Raw genomic sequence first — 14,311 nt, forward strand, 5'->3', positions numbered from 1 at the left:
GATCCTGCAAAGATTACTTCACCTTATTTCGATAACAAATCTTTTTGTCAATTTCATCATCAGCCTGGGCATGATACTGAAAAATGTTTTTCTTTAAAGGGTAAAATTCAAGATTTGATTGATAATAATACTATTTCTGTTTCTGGAGTGAATGATAAAGGCAACACATCTGTAGCTCCTCCTAACCAAAATCTTCAGATTTTTACTGATCCATTACCTTCTCATACCTCTAATGCAATTGAGGCTAATGATTCCTCTCTCTCATCTGATGGTCTTGTGTCTATGACTCCGAATGTGATTAACTTTGTAGAGCAGCAAGAAATCCCTAAAGAACCTTCCATCACATTTGATTCCAGTGAAACCATTAGGGCACCTGATGGTCCTTTATACATAGTTGCAAAAGTCAAGAATACACCTTGCCGTGGAGTGCTTATTGATCCTTCGTGCACGATTAATGTTATTACTGAAGAATTTCTTTTTACTTTGCAATTGAGTCAAGTGATCTATGACAAAACAAATGTGATTGTGAAACTATTTGATGCATTTTCTTCTCCTGCAATTGGTTCTATTACATTGCCTATTGAGGTCCATAACAAATCCCTTGATGTGAACTTTGCTATGATTCCTTCATGCGAACAATTTCATGTGAAGCTTGGCTATCCTTGGCTATCTTCCATGAAAGCTATTGCTTCTCCTATTCATAAGTGTTTGAAATTTCCCCATAATGGTGAAGTTGTTACTGTCAATCATAGTCTCTTTAAACCAGCTGAAAGAACCTCTAGTGTTCCTATTGATTACTTTTGGCCTAAACAATTCCAATCTCTTCCTCCGCGAAGTGATCATCTTTTCAAATCTTATCAAAAGTGGAAAACGGATATGATCCTATCTCTAAGTGAACCTAGAACACCTAAACTTGACATTCCTATCATTCTTGAGAAGGAAGTTCTTCCTTTGAAAGATAAAACTAATGTCTTTCCTCAAGAAGATTCCCAACCCATTCCCATGGATGTGATTATGTCTATGCCTAATAAACCTTCTAAAAGTAGACCTATACCTCCTCATCATGATGGACTTGGTCTCCTTCCTAAACCAAATATTCCTCCTTTATATGGAGCAGTTCCTCCTCCTTCTTTTTATAGAGAGAAGAGACCTTCTTCTTCTCCTATTATCCAGCCTAAGAGACCACAACCTAAACACCCAAGTAATAAGGATGAGAACATTCCTCCTCCTCAATCTTCTCCACTTCCTACTAAGACTAGACGTAATCGTTCTGCATGTGAACGCCAACGAAAGCGTCATCTTAGAGCTCAAGCAGCTGCTTCTCAAACTTTGCAATCTCCAAAAACACCTTCAACAAGCATTATTCCATTTTCTCCTCAGCCAGACATTGAGCCTAAATCTCCTAAACATAAGATGCATGATGGTCTTGATCCTGTGCGAGTTAAAAATCTTATTTTTATAAATCTTGATGATGATATAGATGAAAATGTTATTCATGATGCAAATGTTACTTCTCTTGCTTCTGATAGTGAATATGAACTTGTTGATATTGATAACCATCTATCTAACGAATTTTCTAAAGCACTTATCCTAGCTCCTAGACAAGAACAACGTGGCTTGGAACATGAACATAGCCCTTGTTTGGATCTTGCGATAGCTCCATCTGCTGTGTTGAATGTTCCTCCTCTAGCGTGTTCCCTGCCTTCCTGAAACATTGATCAGCAAGATCGGGGTGTAGATGATGTGCTAGACTAGTTACATTAGCATAGCAGATTCTCTCCTCCTCTCTTTTGTTACTTCTTCTATATGTTATTCTCATTCTTCTATTTGTCGTCCTTAGTGTTGTCTACTTGAGGATGATGCAAAGCATTGAGATCTCTTTTGGTCTCTCTCATGTTGACTCAAAAGACACATGTGTTCCCTTCTTCTAGGTGACCTTCCTTGATTGGGGAATGAAGAACAATTATGCATACATACATATGATATACATGAATTATCATATAGCATACTGACCCCGAGGAAAGCGAAGTCACCTTGTGCTTTGTGTTTTGTGTCTATTATCCTTGGGCTTATCTCACACTTGGGGGCTAAATCCTTGTGATAACGTGCTCCTTTCTCATTTCTTATATGTATCACTACCTTAAAGCAATCACCCCCGGTGAGGCGTGTGTGATCGCTTTAACGTAGGGGGGCATACATCTCGTTCATATCTTTTCAAGATACTTGAAAATTTCTTGACAAATTTAACCTTGCCTTGAAAATTTTTGATATCTTTCTTGCATGACTCATAGTGAGGGAACCTTACTACTATCAGTCATGGTTCTCCCTTGTGATCTTCCCTTTTACTTTGTCAATCGAAGTCGTAAGATCCTTAGTCCACTGGGGGCTTGGTGTGTCTTGCCTCCTTGACATGGTGAAAGTCTTTCAATGTTGTTTCCTTGTACTTTACCAGAAGTATGAGCATACGCTTATACTCCCGCTAAAGTGGGGGCTAAATGTAGCGTCCTAAAATTGCGACACTTGCAATTTCGACTGCATTTCGGTCTTCACGATGGTGACGCAACACGCAACCTAAATGGAGACCCCGAAACCTGATTATGACACCAAAAACTGCATTTTTCAAGCACCCTGGCCTGAACCTCCTTGCACCCTGCTGTCCCGGGAGGTGGGACCAGAGTGCCCAGCTCCCTGGTCCCTTAGAACCAGGGCGCCCAGCACCCTGGTCCCTGGGACTATTTTGGGCCCGGTCTCCTAAAGGGTCTCGGGTCTTTTTGTTTGCAAATTGGGAAATTATCTTTCCTGGTCGGCCTAAGGTCAGGAAAATCAGTCTATCAACCCTAATTGGCAAGTATATAAACTACATTTTCCTCTTTCATTTGGACATAAGAGGACATGACGGAAAAAGTGTGGAAACTATACTCAAGCATTCAAGCATTCAAGCATTCCTTCTAAGTCTCCATTCAAGGCTAAGTGTTGCATTCAAGACAAGGATTCAACCATTGAAGAGGAGATCACATACTACATACTACAACAACATACAACATCTATACCTTCGCACATAAGGATACAAACATCCTTACAACAAGGTATTAGTACTTGTTTTACAGTTATTTACATTTACAGCACTTGCTCATTTCTTGGTTAATTCCAAAACTGGGGTTTGACCTAAAGGCAAACCCCTAATCCCTAACCCCCCAATCGTCTTCACTTTTCTGTGTGTAGGTTGCAGGTACGTGGTTGAAATTGAAGATCTGGAATCCTTGTGCAGAGACGAATAGATCCCCCTTCATTTCGCGGATTTTTCGGAGGACCGTGGCGCTCGGGCGCCATCGTCCTGACAACTTTTGCTCAAATTTGCAGGACAGCACCGTATCGACATTTTACTATTAATTCCAGGTCCGCAGCTTCATCCTAAATCCCTATCTTAGTTTATAAGCAAATCTTTGTCACTTTCTATGCATTCCTAGCTTAATTCTTCTATCAACATTCTTTACAAAAGAGGGTAGCCTTGCTGTCATAACCCTTGAAACTCATTTAGCATCCAATCTTGCATTGCGTGGGATTGGATCTTGTGGGTTTCAACCCCTCTTTTGAATGCAAATTCTCTCCCCTAAGTGAAAACCATCAACCCTAGTGAATCTCCCTTCTCTCTCCTTGGAGTTGGAAGAGGGGAGAGCAACTAGGGTTCGATCGCGATTTTCCGCTTTACAATATGTAAAGAGTATATAATTACTTTTAGAAATGTAGAAGTTCAAATTTTGATTATTTCAAGTATAAATTAAGTTATTATTTTTTTATAAATAATAATTAGATATGGAATGTAACTTTTTTAATATTTTGATCATAAATGTGATCTACATATTAGGTGGAAATGAATGACTATACTCATGCAAACCACAAAATCCACATTATCTAGAGTAAATAGAAAATGAATACAAAGCAGTTAAAAGAACATGTATAATGTAAAGAGTGTAAAAGCTACACTAGAATGAATAATAGGATTAAAGCTTTATAATTGGGGTATAGTTAAATATATGTATATATATGATATGAGATATTCAAAAATACCTATAGTTAATGTTAATGGATAATTATAAATAAATAAAAAAGATAAAACAATAATTAGTATATGGGAAAAGGTCTTATAGAATTAGGTATCATGACACAAAGGTTATAAATAATGCATAATGTTAGACATATAAAAGGAAGGTTTCGAAGACTAGTTAATTTTCAAAACGTAAATGAAATTTCTTGATCATTAGGCTCTGATACCAAATGTAATGCCACTTTTCAACCAAACATAATTAATTGTTTGCAGTGGAATTAATAGATTAAATTTTAATGCGAAGTTCATTAATTAAAGGTAAATATCATTAAATTATATGTAAATGATAATAATTACAAACTAAATCAATAACACAATAAATGGAATAACATAGCCACTTAGTTATTGGCAATCATATATAAACAATTCTCAATATCTTATACAATAAAGGTTTTCCAATACTTATCTTAATCTTGAGCACTTGGAATAGACATTCTCACTCCAAGAAGATTTGGTGGCCTTGGGTCCTTTATGGCTATGGCACCCCACGGAGGAAACCGATTCTTACATAGAACCAACCATATTATCTAGAATTCAAAGGAATAGTCACAGGTCTAGGATCTTTTACAGCAAGTAAGCACTCTAGGAGGACAGGTTCTTACACAGAACCCCACATGCCTTCACGACATGAAATAAACACGGTTCTTATGCAGAACCCCACATGCCTTCACGACATGAAATAAACATGGTTCTTACATAGAACCCCACATGCCTTCACGACATGAAATAAACACAGTCCTGGCCAGGACACTCCCAAGTGTACACCATACCCCGAGTTGGACACACGTTGTGTGCCCCTTCTCCAATGCCCATGCCAACCAATGACCTTAACCTTCATTCCTTTGTGCCCTCTACATTCCTATATTTCCTCCCATGCCCATAGCCCACCAAGCCACCTTCTTCTTCTTCTACTTCTTCTTCTTCCTTGAGTGATCTCCCTGCCCCCTCCCAAGTCTCACATAAATGACTTATATAACCTTTTCAAGGGTAGTTTCCAAACCATCACACCCTTTAAAAAAGGTCACTTTAGTTGTCCTTTAATAATTATAATTATTCCTCTCTCTTAAGAGACTTTATCATAAACATTATTTATTAATATTTATTTAAACCAAAGGATTATAATATCCTTTATTTTTATCTCTCTTTTTAATTCTAAAAGGGTTATTACTTTATCTTCTCTTGGAGAAATAGTCACATAACAAATATTGAATGAATTGTATCATATGGTTCTGAAATGTATCACACAGATTTGATACTCAAACATGTATAAATAAACAATAAACATCTTTGTATCAATAAACACATTATGGGGTTTTTTTATTATGCTATTTTAAATCTGGAAATAGAAAGTTGAAAACTATAATTACAAATCAATATTAATTTCTAATTACAAAAAGTAATATTCTTTTGTAATATGAATGATGAGATACAGTAATAAGATTAATAAATACCAATCTTTTACAATTGCTATTCATCCTCATTAAATTCAGAGCTTTCTTGATTCTTGTCTGTGGTTTGAGTTTCTTCACTTTGAGTCTGCATACCTTTTCCGAACTGCATCTCAATGCTACCAGTAGGTCCAATACACAAGTCAATAGTCCCACTAGCACTTTGGTTTGAAGTGTTTCCCAAACCTCTTCTTTCACATTTGGACATCCATATTTGCAGTGCCCTATCGTAAGGAAAAGTGTGGACATCATACCTACATGTATAGAGCCTCAAGCAGTTTTCAAAATTTTTGTCTAGTTTGTTTCTTAGCTTTGATTTTAGGAACCCCAAAGCACTGAAAACTCTCCCATCTTCCACTGAACCCAATATCATGATAAGACATAAATCATCAAGCTTCACATATTCTGCTTTGAATCACACAACATTGAGTTCTCAGCTATAGTTTTCTAAAGCCTTGTTACTGATCCCTCTTCACGGGGGTTCTCCATTTTGCCATATTTTTCTTTCATAGTATATGCAAAATGAGATAATTTATCTCGAAGATGAGTTTTGTCTAATATTTCATTTATAGTTACTCCATTCAATTCTCTAGATATGCAAAATTGTTTTATCAAAGTCAATAGCTTACTTCGAAAATCAACTGCACTATTGATGCTCCAATATTGAGGAAACACAATAGGCATGGCTTCGAGTAGGTTGTCAGGAGGGAATCTGCTTCTAATTTGTGAGGAAAGATCATATGCAATTTTCTTCACAAAAGTAGTTACAGTCTCAACAATCTTGTCGAAATCTTCCCTTTTAACTCTTGCTAGTTGCTTCCTAGGGCACTTTCCTAGTTCCTCAGGGTCGATCGTGGCATAGAAGTGCATTCGTATCTCAACTCCCCGTACATTGGCACATACCTCCCCATCTACACCGGTTTGTAAAAATTTATTAGGATTGTTCAAATCTATGAGTGTCCACCACTTAAGAAATTTTTCATGAGATAGTGTTGGTTGATTTCGATAGAGATTGTCGAGGGTCATGCATGTCATCTTACGCAGCGTAGCATATTCTGCAATATACAGAGCTCTTTTTTGGGAAGCCTTCATAACATTCCTCATTTCCTCTAGCATGGGCAAAAGAGTTGCTAAAGTTAAGAGTGTCTCTAAATTACTTAACCTGCGAAGAAGTTCAGGAAATTTCGGTTGATCTGATTCGTCACGAGTTGTGTGAAATAGTCCAATCAAGGATGGATGTTCTAAAAACACTTGATGCGCTGGACCATCCAAAGAGATCCATCTGGTATCATTATCCTTGAGAAGCTTGTTCCCATTAGTTATTCCATCAGCAAAGTGTTGAAATTCCATAAATCGCTTGGGACTTCGACAGAAGTGTGAGTAGAGCTCTCTGATTAAAATTTCAATTTTTTTAACCAAAGCAAACTTGCTCACAATTCCAAAAGCTAGATTCATTCTGTGAGCCATGCAATGAATTGCAGTAATGTACGGTGCAAATGAAGTTTCAATCTTTGTACAAAGATCGTTCCTGTGACCTTGCATTATTGAAGCTCCATCTGCTCCGACACAAATGAATTTTTTGGCTACCGTCATGTCATCCATACCTCCATATTCAATTAAACTTCTCTTTACTAGTTGAAATAAATTTTTCGTTGTCGCACTCTCCTTCATTTTAGCAATAGATAGTAGATGAGGTTAGAGGGTATGATTCTCTACAATATAAACATGCATGCATACCCATGAAGTATTGTCTACTGTCATAACTTCATCTAAAGAAAATGCAATAAAGTTTGACTCTCTTATTTTTTCCTTTACATCTTCTTTTTCAACCTCAACAAGACAACTTGCCCATTCCCATCCATTGTTTACTGGCTAGTGTCTATTAGGATAGTTAGGAACTTTCAAAAAGTGTAATAAGCCACTAATTGATGGGAAATCTGTCATAGCACACCCTCTACTCAAAATATAAAAAACTGCGCTTAACTGAACAATTTTTCCCAGTTGTTCTATTTGCATTGTTTTTCCAAAAATAGCTTCAATGGAACCTTTAACTTCAGCAGGCTTCGTCTATATTTTCTCATGAAAATAATACTCTTTGGCATTCCTCACATGCTTACATTCCTCCTTTGTTTTCCATCTTATCACTGATTTTTCAACCCCGTTTATCATTTGTTTTTCATAAACTTTACCCATATGCTTTTCTATGGTGTCAAATTTTAGTTGCAACCTAATTTCCTTGTTATGTTTCCAAGTGTAAATGTTACACTTGCATTCAATTGGAGGCTCGCCTTCAATTGAATTCTCCATTGGTTCAATGAATGGATACTTTGATGCCTAGTTAATTAGAAAATTCCTCACTGACATATCCCACTCCCGATCCTTTTTTTATTGTGGTTCACCATTTTTTGATATGGCTTTTCTTTTCCCCTTCCATGCATTATCATCAATGGCATTATCACCCAAGTCGATTATATCATTCCAACTAACTTGGTTATCTACCAGATAATCTTCTTCAAGATCATCCTGATCTGAGATATCAGGTCCACCACCGTCTTCAACATGCGGTGTAGGTGGCAAATTTTGTACTTGTACTTGTGATGATGTACCTTCCTGATTTTCACCACAATCTTTTCCAATGCCAAAGTATGAAGACAACGTTCTACTTTTTGTTGGCCTCTCCTGGCCTTCCCCACATTCAGGTTTCCTACCCCTCTTCTTGTTCAACATCTCCAACGAAATAAAGGCTACCAAAAAAAAATCAATTTGTTGAAGAAGCAATAATAGACTATAATGTATAATATACCACTTCAAAAATATGATCGCTCATTTTTAGGTCACTAGCAGTCACCAATGCAGTCAACAACAATGATTTTCCCTTGTCTGAAACTTCGCTATTGATCAGAATTTAGAGCCTAGAACCCACCAAATTGTGTTGAGATAGATCTGATCTTTGCATGTATTTATACCAATCCTAATATGGTGAATTCCGTGGGAATTTTATATGGTATACAAATATTTGGTGAATCTCGCGTAACTATAACAGGACTTATGTAATTTTTGAGGCGATTATAGGTCGTCCAAATATGACATGTAATTTTCGAGGCGATTATAGGTCATCCAAATAATTGGCGAGTACAATATAGTTGACGAAAGTTGGGGTGAATAGAGGCACGCGTTGGCAAGATGTCGGGTGAATTGGGTCCCCCTGGATAAAAAATCTTCACATGCCTATAGGTGAATTAAGGTCATCTATTAAGGCAACCTCGGAGATTGTAGACAAAAAAATCAAATTTATCGTGTGTCCACCATAAATTTTATTGGCTAAATCATCGCATAGAAACATTTAAATGCATAAAACATATGGCGATCGGGTCGTGACTTTGACAGAAATTGATAATGTTCTGGCGACATGGCCACCCCCAGCCGGTACAAAATATTCACCATAGCCACCCCCAGATGGTACAAAATATTCACCATTTCCGACATGGTGGACGTGAAAAATTTTCCATTGGCGAATATTCACCACTAAAGTAATCTCTGCTAACCTTGTGCTAGTAAGGAAGAAAAGTGGTGAGACTAGATTGTGTGTGGACTTTAGAGACCTCAACCAAGCTTCACTTAAAGACCACTATCCATTGCCATCCATGGAGAAAATTTTACATGTTGTATCCGGTTATGAAATATTTTCTTTGTTAGATGGTTTTTTAGGTTATAACCAAATTTTGGTCAAGGAAGAAGATCATTTCAATCTAGGTGCATCACCTCTTTTTCCCTCAGATCATTAGAATAAGTTTTATAAGTGTTGGGTTGGTCCAACACCACACCCTGATTGATAAGGAAGCTGACCTTCTCCAGAGACTCAACCTCACATGCACAAGGTCCCACACTTGGAGGTTGTTTCTATGTTTCACAAGCTTGTTGAGCACTAATGTTCAACAAGGGTGTAAACTTTTGTGAGAACAAGAACCTCTCATATGCTACCACTATATATTTTTCTTCCCAAAAGGTTTTCCTCAAGGAATATTACCAAGACATGAGGGTGAATGATATGCAAAGACATAGGAATCATCATGCTCAAATACACTATTGTAATTTATTATTGGAGAAATATAGTCATTATTGTCACAAAAGTGTACCTGCTTGATGAACAACCCTGACCATCAACCTTGTGACACATTGAAATAGCCTCCAAGTGTGGGACCTTTCATAGTTGAGGTTGAGTCTCCAGAGAAGGATGAATTCCTTTCCAATTAGATGCAGGTGTAGATCCAACCCAACACAAAATAAAAGCTAATCTATTTGTCTAGGGAGGAAAAGGGGAAGAAGGAATTATTGTAAGGGGAAAAGAGCTTTGCCCTTAGATTGAAGTTATGATCTACCTTGGCTATATTCCACCAAAAAACAATAAGAACAAACCAAATAATGCACAATATTCTATCAAAATTAGTTTCCTAAGTGAAAAGTGCAGGTTGGAATTATAATGGATGAAAATAGGAATTGGATCAATTCATAGATAACACTCATAGAGGGATTAACACAATCACCTACACTAAAGAGACAAAAAAGAATGTATCTAAACAAGTCAAACAAGTTACACAAATTGTGAAAATTGAATGAAGGAAAATTGGTAGGTTCTATTCATTAAAAGGCAAGACAAATTTACAAATGCAAAAGAAAACAAACATGAATTTCTATAGGAGAAAAGATGAGAAGATTCTCAAACAGAGATACAAAATTGCCTTTGTAGTTTAGGCATAACTCAAACTAGATTTTAGTTAGAAACCCTAACCCTACATAGGGTTATGTTATAAAATATCAGAGGGGGGAATCCGATCAACAAATCTATTTGATTTGCATGTACACAATGCTCTAGAAGATATGTCTCAATACACTTGACAAGCAAAAAAGTTTTCAAAATGCATTGAAGAGTTGAAGGTAGCGTTCAAAATCGTTCTGCACATCAAGTTTGGAGTTATGGTGGTGTGAGAGTGGGTGGATCAAAATCAAATTAGATTTGGGGCCGAATAGGTCAAAAATCGATCGTCAAACATTTGGTCAACAACCACCCATACGTGTTACGTTGATTTTTCATTTTTTTTTGGGAGGGTGTCCCTTTTTTTCATCTCTAATAGTCTATGGATTTTTTAATTTTGGCCATTGATCGATCCATGTCGCGCGAAGATGGATGCATGAGATGGAACCACATAATTAGCCAAGGGGCCAAAATGAGTTTAAAACATAGTCGTTGATTGCCCCTTTAAGTGAAAATCCACATCCAAGATCGTGCCACGTATTAGACAGGACCCACTGGACCAATCACTACTTTTGGAAGGGGCCCACCATGGACTATGGCCCTTTCAACAAGACAAACCATTTCACCAAGATGCATTTTTTGTTTTGTTGGCCTTTGAAAGCTATGCTGAAAAGATGTTGCCACTTAGGGCCCATCAATCCAAGTGTCCGTCGAGACCACTTGGTAGCCGCCGACTTGTCCACTTGGGGTGACGTATCATGCAAGACCCTCCATACCCTTCGACCATTTCAACAAGACATGGATTTTTGTTAAGATGCACTTTTTTCTTTGTCAGCCTTTGAAGGTTTGAGGAAAAAGGGGGAGTTTGCCAAGACCGCTCCTTCACCAAGATACAAAACTTGTTTTGCTAGCCCTTGGAAGCTATGCCGAAAAGAGGTTGAGGGCCCTGCTAGTTGGTAGGAGGAAAGGGAGAAACCAGCCCTGCCATAGGCCTAACCCCTCCAACCAGTGACCTATTAAGTGATTAGACCACTTGATCTGGTCAACGTCTGAATAGAAAATTAGAGCCCAAAAATATTTAAAATGCTTAAAATACTTAACATTTAGGGTTTATGGTTTTAGGGCTCCAAAATAGGTTTCCCCTTAGGGTTTTCTAGCCAATGAAATGTCTTAGAGTGGATTTTTCCAGGGCTAATAGTTGACATGAATTTAGTAGTAGTCACCAAAAAGCTCATGGATAGGGGAGTAAGTGTATCTAAAAGAGAAGGGAAAGTACCAAAAAAATTTATGAAAAATTAATAAGCACATAGAAAGTGATGTAATACCTCAATAGAAAATACATCCACCTCCAAAATATAGAAAGTCATGAAAATATCAAGAGTGGATGGATCAAATATAAAAATTTATATGAACACATCAAAACTAATAGGATATGCATGAAAATGTAAAAGGGATAATGACCTAAGAGGATCCATAATGAAAAAATTATTAATGTCATACATGCCTCTATGGGTGAATGATATGATAATTTGACCCAATGGATAGAATAATTTAGAAAAATTAATTGATAATTAAATCTGAAACAAGTGTGATATACAAACCCTAATGCCAAAAGAAATAGTCATGGGTAGATGGGAGAAAGACAATATCAAGCAATAAAAATCAAAACTCTAAAAGAAGTAGCGCAACAGGTTGAACACACAAGAGCATAATTTGTCATGTCCCTTTTTCAGATAAAATTTCCAAAAATGGTAAGCCCAACCATCCCAAAATAGTAAATAAGGATCATATAATAGTTTGGGAAATATTCTTAATTTAATATTTATTTGTTGTTGCAAATTCATATTTATTACAACAAGCAATGTTAAATTATTAACTTCTTATTTAAGCTTTGATTTTAGAAGCAACTTGTTGGCTTTGGAAAGTTTGCTAGTAGTGCATGTTTTCAGAAAGTTTCCTTGGCATCTTTGGGCAATTTGGCAACTAATGTCTTTGTAATAGATTCTTATGTAAGTTTCCAAAAATAATTATTTCCATTTCATACAAGTTTCCTCCATTTTGAGAGGTGGTTTTGGGTGCCAAATTTAAGTTTTGAAAATGGTTTCATATATGCAGGGGTTTGGCTCCATTTGGAATCATTCTTATTGCAAATTTCAGCTAAGCTTTTGCTTATTTCTTCAGTGGTTGATAAACCAGTGGAGAAGGAGACTTTTGGATGGGATTCTCATGGTTTCCAAGGTGATATAATGATGGGAGTAAGAGGATTACCAAGTGTTCTAAGGATGGAATTCAAGGAATACCATTCAATAATCTCATTTCAGAGGTTATCATTGTGCTGAATTGTTGAGGTTTTCTTGAGTTTTCAATTTGCATGTGTTGTAGAAGTCAATGGAATCATTAAGGTCATAGGTTTCTTATAATTTCATGTATTTTCATGATATTTTTTTATTAATAAAGTTGTCTTGAGGTTTGATGAGCTTATCTTGAAGATTTGTGAGCTTACGGTACATTTGGAGCTTTGTATCTACTCACTATTTTGGGTTTATTTGTAGTATAAATATATTGGTGTATATAGAAGACTTGAGGCTATGATTTTTAGGAAAATAATATTCATTTTGATATTATTTACTTGCATGTCAAGTTTCATGAAGTTTGGGTTTGATTTGATGATTAGATCTACAAAGAGGATGCATAGTTTATAAGATTTACGGTTAAATATTTGTGGGTATTTTAGTTTATTTGGAAAGATTAATTATACGATGGTTTGGAATAAGAAGTAAATTACAATTTTTTGTCCCTTGATGCAAATTCAATTTAATTTCACAAATTTATTAGTCTAGGACATTACATAATCAAATCCTGAGTAAATTTAATATAAAAAATAAGTTTAAAGAATTCATTTCTAAAAATTCTACAAAGGAGAAAAAATCCTAAGAAAAAAACCTAGTGTAAGAAAATGTTATGTTCAGCTAAATTTTAAGGGTTTTTAATCACACTGATCCAGGATGGAAACCTTTGCTTTCAAAAAGGATAGTTCTATATTTGATGGAATGAACTAAAATCTTTGGAAGAGCCAGATGCAATGTCATTTGAGATGCATTGGAGAAGAGTACTATAAGATTACTAAGAATGTATATAATGGTCCTACTACTCCAGATGAGATAAAGGAAGCATAATACAATATCAGAGCTAAGGAAGCATTGTTGAGTGTCTTGTCAAATTCTAAAATGACTAATGTGATGGAATCAGAGACTGCTCATGAGATCTAGATAAAGTTGGAGACCTTTCATGAGGGTGATAGTCATGTGAAGATTGCTAAGTTGCAGAGATTGAAGAGTAAATATGAGAACCTGAAGATGGGTGAAGATGAGAACATTACTTCTTTTATGCAAAAAGTGAATGAGCCTGCGTGTGGAATTAGATGTGCCAGTGGAATTTTAGAAGAATCTAAGATTGTTCTTAAAATATTGAGATCCTTGCCTCCTTCTTACAAACATAAAGTTGTTGCTATTGATGAGATCCAAACCGTGACAAATGTGACAAGAGACATGCTGATTAGTAAGCTTGTTGCTTTTGTGCTAAGTGAGTTTGGAGACTCTCTTCCTAATCCTGAATATGCATTCAAAGCTTCTATTTTCGGGAAGAAGAGATATGATTGGGGAGAAACTTCTGCAAGAGTATCTAGATATGAGAAAGAGATTAAAGAGATGGAAGATGAAGAAAGAGAGCTTGAGGAGATTGAAACACTTATTGCTAGAAGATTGCCTAAAAGTGTCGATAAGTATGAAGGGAAGTTGCCTCTTAAATGTTTTTCATGTAATAAGATAGGATATTTTGCATCAAAGTTTCCATAAAGAGATAAAAATCATAATAAGTCATTCAAGCCATATAAGCCTAAATATCAAAATAAGTGTTATTTTGCTACTGATGAAGGTGTAACAAAGGATGAGTCAGATAAGGGTAATTTCGGAGATGAATTTGTGTTCATTTCTATCAAGGAGGATG

The sequence above is a fragment of the Cryptomeria japonica genome, chromosome 5 (genome assembly GCF_030272615.1).
Source record: "Cryptomeria japonica chromosome 5, Sugi_1.0, whole genome shotgun sequence".
NCBI lineage: Eukaryota > Viridiplantae > Streptophyta > Pinopsida > Cupressales > Cupressaceae > Cryptomeria > Cryptomeria japonica.